This window comes from Sturnira hondurensis, unplaced genomic scaffold (assembly GCF_014824575.4).
Source record: "Sturnira hondurensis isolate 20B ecotype Veracruz unplaced genomic scaffold, ASM1482457v3 Scaffold0003693, whole genome shotgun sequence".
In the NCBI taxonomy this organism is placed as follows: domain Eukaryota; kingdom Metazoa; phylum Chordata; class Mammalia; order Chiroptera; family Phyllostomidae; genus Sturnira; species Sturnira hondurensis.
The window spans coordinates 11,908,441-11,914,947 of record NW_028076324.1 but is presented as its reverse complement, the minus strand read 5'-3'; the positions used below and the strand labels follow the sequence as shown (position 1 = coordinate 11,914,947).

The 6,507-nt window shown below is 35.2% G+C and overlaps 1 pseudogene; it reads left to right on the top strand.

The window, feature by feature from the left end:
* Positions 1 to 3,335: 3,335 nt before the first annotated feature.
* LOC118984607 (H/ACA ribonucleoprotein complex subunit 3-like) lies at positions 3,336 to 3,541 on the top strand (annotated as a pseudogene).
* The last annotated feature ends 2,966 nt before the right edge of the window (positions 3,542 to 6,507 follow it).

Genomic DNA, 6,507 nt, shown 5'->3' with positions numbered 1-6,507 from the left:
TTTTCTGGCAATCTTCTCCAGGACTTTAATGGTGTCACGGTTTATATTTAAGTCTTTTAACCACCTTGAATTTATTTTTGTGTATGGTGCAAATCGGTATTCAAGTTTCATTTTTTTTGTATGTAACTGTTTTGTTCTCCCAACACCATTTGTTGAATAGGCTATCTTTACTCCATTTTATGTTACTGCCCCCTTTGTCAAATATTAATTTACTGTAGAGATTTGGGTTTATTTCTGGGCTCTCTGTTGTATTCCATTGGTCTATGTGCCATTTTTTATGCCAGTACCAGGCTGTTTTGATTAGAGTGGTCATGTAATACAGTTTGGTATTGGGTATTGTGATTCCTTCTACTTTGTTCTTTTTTCTCAAAATTGAGGCTTCTATTCGGCATCTTTTATGGTTCTATATAAATTTTTGAAGTGTTTGTTCTGTCATTGAAATATGGCATTGGTTCTTTAATAGGTATTGCATTGAATCTGTAAATTGCTTTGGGTCGTATGGACATTTTGATGGTGCTAATTCTTCCAATCTATGAACATGGCATATGTTCCTATTTGTTTGTTTCTTCCTTGATTTCTTTCTTCAGTGTTGTGTAGTTTTCTGCGTACAGAAAGCAGAAAGGAATAAATGTCCTTGGTTAGATTTATTTCCAGATATTTTATTTTTGTTTTTGCTACATCGAGTAGGATTTTTTTCTTGATTTCTGCTTCTGCTGATTCATTGTTGGTATACAAAAATGCCTTTCATTTCTGGATACTGACTTTGTAACCTGCTGTTTTGCCAAATTCATTTATTAGTTCAAGCAGTTTTTTTGGTAGAGTTATAGGATTTTCCATGTACACTATCATGTCATCTGTGAACAATGACAGTTTTGTTTCCTCCTTTCCAATTTGGATGGCTTTTATTTCCTTTTCTTGTCTGATTGCTGTGGCTAGAACTTCCAATACTATATTGAATAGAAGTGGGGAAAGTGGACAACCTTCTCTTGCTCCTGAACTTAGTGGAATGGATTTTAGTTTTTGCCCATTGAATATGATGTTGGCTGTAGGTCTCTCATACATGGCCTTTATTATGTTAAAGAATGCTTCCTCTATTCCCACTTTTCTGAGTGTCTTTATCATAAATGGGTGTTGTACCTTGTCAAAAGCTTTTTCCCTGTCTATTGATATGATGATGTGGTTTTTGTCTTTGCTTTTGTTTATGTGATGTGTTTCATTTACTGATTTATGAATATTGAACCATCCTTGCATCCCTGGGATGAATCCCACTTGGTCGTGGTGTATGATCTTTTTGATGTACTTTTGGATGCGGTTTGCCAATATTTTATTGAGGATTTTAGTGTCTATGTTCATCAGCAATATTGGCCTGAAGTTTTCTTTTCTTGTTGTGCCTCTACCTGGTTTTGGAATTAGGATGATGCTGGCTTCATAAAAAGAGTTTGGGAGTCTTCCATCATTTTGGATTTTTTGGAATAGTCTGTGAAAAATAGGGGTTAGCTCTTCATTAAGTGCTTTGTAGAATTCTCCTGTGAAACCATCTAGTCCAGGGCTTTTGTGTGATGGGAGTTTTTTGATTACTGCTTCAATTTCATTTGCTGTTANTCTACCTTGTTTTGGAATTAGGATGATGCTGGCTTCATAAAAAGAGTTTGGGAGTCTTCCATCATTTTGGATATTTTTGAATAGCCTGTGAAAAATAGGGGTTAGCTCTTCATCAAGTGCTTTGTAGAATTCTCCTGTGAAACCATCTGGTCCAAGGCTTTTGTGTGATGGGAGTTTTTTGATTACTACTTCAATTTACTCTGCTGTTACTGGTCTGTTCAGACTTTCTGTTTCTTATTCATTGAGTTTTGGAAGATTATATTTTTCTGGAAATTTGTCCATTTCTCCTAGGTTTTCAAATTTCTTGGCATACACTTCTGCATAGTAATTTTTTACAATCCCTTCTATGTCTGTGGCATCAGTTGTAATCTCTCCTCTTTCATTTCTGATTGTGTTTATTTGTGTCCTCTCTCTTCTTTTCTTGATGAGCCTACTTAAAGGTTTGTCTATTTTGTTTATCTCTTGACAAAACCAACTCCTGCATTCATTGATCTTAAGAATTGTGCTTTTAATCTCTATGTCATTTAATTCTGCTCTGATCTTGGTTATTTCCTTCCTTCTACTTACTCTGGGCTGTCTTTGTTGTTGTTCCTCCAGTTCTTGCAGGCGTTGGGTCAGGTTGATTGTTTGAAATGTTTCTATCTTGTTTAGGTAAGCCTGTATTGCTACGAATTCCTTCTCAGGACTGCCTTCACTGTGTCCCATAAGTTTTGGGTTGTTGTGAGTTCATTTTCATTTGTTTCTATAAACTTTTTGATTTCTATTAAACAATGAATGGGTCAAGAATGAAATTAGGAAAGAAATAAAGTAAATCTTGATGGACATACATGGAGAGATGGACACTAAAACAGCCATAGTAGGGGATTTTAACACCCATTGACATCAATGAACAGATTGTACAGACAGAAAGTCAGAAGGAAACAGCAGGCATAAAGGACACACCAGAGTAGATGGATTTAATGGATATCTTCAGAGCATTCTAACCCAATGAGCATAATACACATTCTTTTCAAGGACATGTGGAAAGTTTTCCTAAACAACCACATGTCAGGATACAACACAAGTCTGGTGAAATTTAATACAAGTGCTATCATATCAGTCCTCATCTCTAAAAATAAAGATATGAAACCAGAAAACAATCACAAGAAGAAAAACTGAAAACACACAAAGACATGCAAGCTAAAGAACATGTTACTAAACAACAAACAGGTTAAGTGTAAGGTAAAAAAACATTTTAAAAATACCTTGAAACAAATGAAAATGATAACACAGCAACCCAAAATCTATGGGTCACAGTGAAAGAAAACCTAGAAGGGAATTTGTAGTGTTACAGGTCTACCAAGAGGAACTAGAACAACCTCAAATAAGGAATCTTTTTGATACTTAAAAGAACTAGAAACAGAACAATGAACAAAGCCCTAAGTGAATAGAAGAAATAAATAATAAAGATTGGAGCAGAAATAAGTGATAAAGAGTCTATAAAACAATGACAAAGTTCAATGAAACCAAAGCTATGCTCTGGAAAGGTAAACAACTTTGAAAACTCTTTAACCAGACTCAACAAGAAAAAAAGAGAGAGGAGACAAACAGTTATTGTAAAATCAGAAACGAAAGGGGAGTAGTGACAATTAACTCCAGCAAAATACAAGGGATAGTAAGAAAATATTATGAAGTGAGGCCATCAGTTAGATTGATCTGCAGATGGATTTGGAACCTCCAACTTCAGCGTGATCATGTTTCTCCAGTATTACCTCCATGAACAAGAAGAGTTGATCTTGTTCAGGAACTATAGCCTGAAGAAGTTTGACCCAACAGGACAACAGACCTGCTTGCTCATCTTGCTGGGTTCTCCACAAACAACAAATAATCTAGACACCAAATCACCATCAAGAAATATTTCAAGGTGCTTATGACCCAGGAACCATGCCCTGTACTCTGAGAGTCCCTTAAATTTCACATCTTTCCTGCTACCTGCGACCCCTCTGGGTCTTTCCAAAATGAAGCTCTTTAATTTGTGGACCTTGAAGCCTACTGGCCACCATTGCATTTTGGAATCTGGAGTCATCATTAGCTTTGATCATGCATGTGCAAGGCAATCATGGTAGCATCGCCTTAAAGAAAACAAGTTTGAATTTGCTTTTTATATTTGACTGTCAGGTTATTAAAGTGATTTGAGAGAGAATAAGATAAAGAAAATATTATAAAAACCTATAGGCCAAAAAATTAAACTATTTGGGTAAAAATGCATAAATTCTTAGAAACACACAATTTTTAAAAACTGAATCAGGAAGTATCAGCAATTCTGAATAGACAGATTTACAATTAATGAACTTCAAGCAGTAATAAGAAAAACTGTCAACAAACCAAAATCCTATACCTGAATGCTACACAGGCGAATTTTATCAAATATTTAAAGAAGAACTAACATCTACCCTTCAAAGAATTCAAGAGGAGGGAAGACTCCCACATTCAATTTATGAGACCAGCATTATTCTAATTATAAACGAGATGATACAAAGAAATAAAATTATGGCCAGCATCTGTAATGAACTTAGACAGTATAGTCCTCAACAAAATACTAGTGAACTGGAACTAGATACATTGAAAAGATCATGTTCCACGATCAAATGAGTTTTATTCTAGGGATTCAAGTTTGGTATATTCACAAGTCAATAAACAAGATATATCACCTAAACAAATTAAAGGATAGAAATCTCATGATTATGTCAATAGATTCAGAAAAAGCAATTGATAAAATCCAGCACCCATCTGTGGTAAAAATTCTCAGCAAAGTAGAAATACAGGAAACATACCTCAATGTTATGAAGGCCAAGTATGACAAAATCACAGCCAACATTATATTCAATAGACAAAAACTAAACATGTTTCCCTTAAGATCAGGAATAAGACAGGTTTTCCTGTTTTCAACATTCTTATTCAGCATAAAATTGGAAGTCCTAGCCACAGTGATTATACAAGAAGGACAACTAAAAGGCATCCAATCGGAAAGTAGGAAGTAAAACTGTCATTATTTGCAGAGGACATGACACTGTATATTAGAGAACCCTAAAATATCCACCAAATAACGCCTACTAGAACTGGTACATGAATTCAGTAAAGTAGCAGTACACAAAATAAATATCCAGAAATAGTTGCATTTTATATATCAATTACACTCAGAAAAAATAAACTAAGGCTACAATCTCATTTACCATTGCACCAAAAATAAAATACCTAGGAATAAATTTAACCATGGATGTAAAAGACCTATACTGGGAAAGTTATAAGAATCTGTAGAAATGAAAGAAAAATACCACATGATCTCACTTATATGTGGAATTTAATGAACACAGTAAGCTATTGAACAACATAGTAAGAGAAGATTAGGTACCTAAAACAGACTGACAGCAGCTGGAAAGGAGAATGGGTGATGGGATGAAACAAGATGAGGAGATTAACCAAAGAACATTTATGAAAAACTGATGGCCATGGACAACAATATGGAGATTGGAATGGGATGGGCAGAGGATGAGTGCAGGGTAAATTGAGGCAGTCTAACTCTCTTACCCAGGTGTCTGGGTAAGGGAAGTAGTGTTTCCATAACCTTGAATGGGCATGGTAAATAGTGTTCTCATAGCCTTGAAACGAAATCCAATAAACTGTTCCCATAACAATAAGTGGACTTGCATGGGCATAATTATGCTATGTTATATAATGTTCTGTCTTGAAGCTGGCTTTGTTTGTTCTAGTATTTAGAAGGGGCTAGAGGTTCCCTGCTGTGTGCCATGCTGGGGAGCAAGGGGCACACTGCGTGCCACACAAGAGGACAGGTGATATGCAGAGACTTGTAGAGACAAGCAGAAAGAGAGAGAGAGAGAGAGATGCAGCTTGCAGCATGCATGGCTTGTCCACCTGTGAATAAAGGCATGTCAAGCATCCCCACAGTTCTACATATTTTCTTCTGTCTCCCAGAATCTAGAGTGGATCTGCCAGGCCTTGATAGGGTGCAACACAGTGTCGCTGGTTAGATGTGGGGAAATGGAGAAAAAATGGTAAAATTGTAACAGCATAAACAATAAAAACGAAGGAAAACGCTCCCCTCTAAAAAAAATCTGAAGAAAGAAATTGAAGAAGACACAAATAAATGGAAGCGTACATTATATTCATGGATAAGAAACATTATTAAAATGTCAATACTACCAAAAGCAATCTATAGATTCAATACAATTCCTATAAAATCACAATGGTGTATCTCACAGAACTAGAACAAATGATTCTAAAATTTATATGGAAGTGCAACAAGCCCAGAACAGCCACAGCAATTTTGAAAAAAAAAAAGAAGAAATTTGGAGGAATCATGCTATCTGATATCAAACTATACAACAAGGTCAAAGTAATCAAAACAACAGAGTGCTGACATATAAATCAATGGAACAGAACAGAAAGCCTAGAAGTAATCGTTTGCCTTTATGGTCAATTAATATTTGACAAAGGAGATTGACAAATATTGCATGAAAATACAATGGGGTAAATGTACTCTATTCAATACATGGTGTTGGGAAAATTGGGTAGATACATGCAAAAAAATTTAAAGGTGACCACCTTCTTACACCATACACAAGAACAAACTCAAAATGAATTAAAGACTTAAATGTTAGACTTATAACCATGAAAATTCTAGGAGCATAAGCAGTAAAATCTCAGACATTTCTTATAGCAATATTTTTCTGATATATCTGTTTGGGCAAGACAAACCAAAATATAAAGAATGGGACTACATCAATAGAAAAATGTTTTGCACAGCAAATTGAACCATCCCCAAATTGAAAAGACAACCCATTGAATAGGAGAACATATTTGCCATTTAAAAAGGGTTAATATTCCACATTTATAAACTTGTACAAC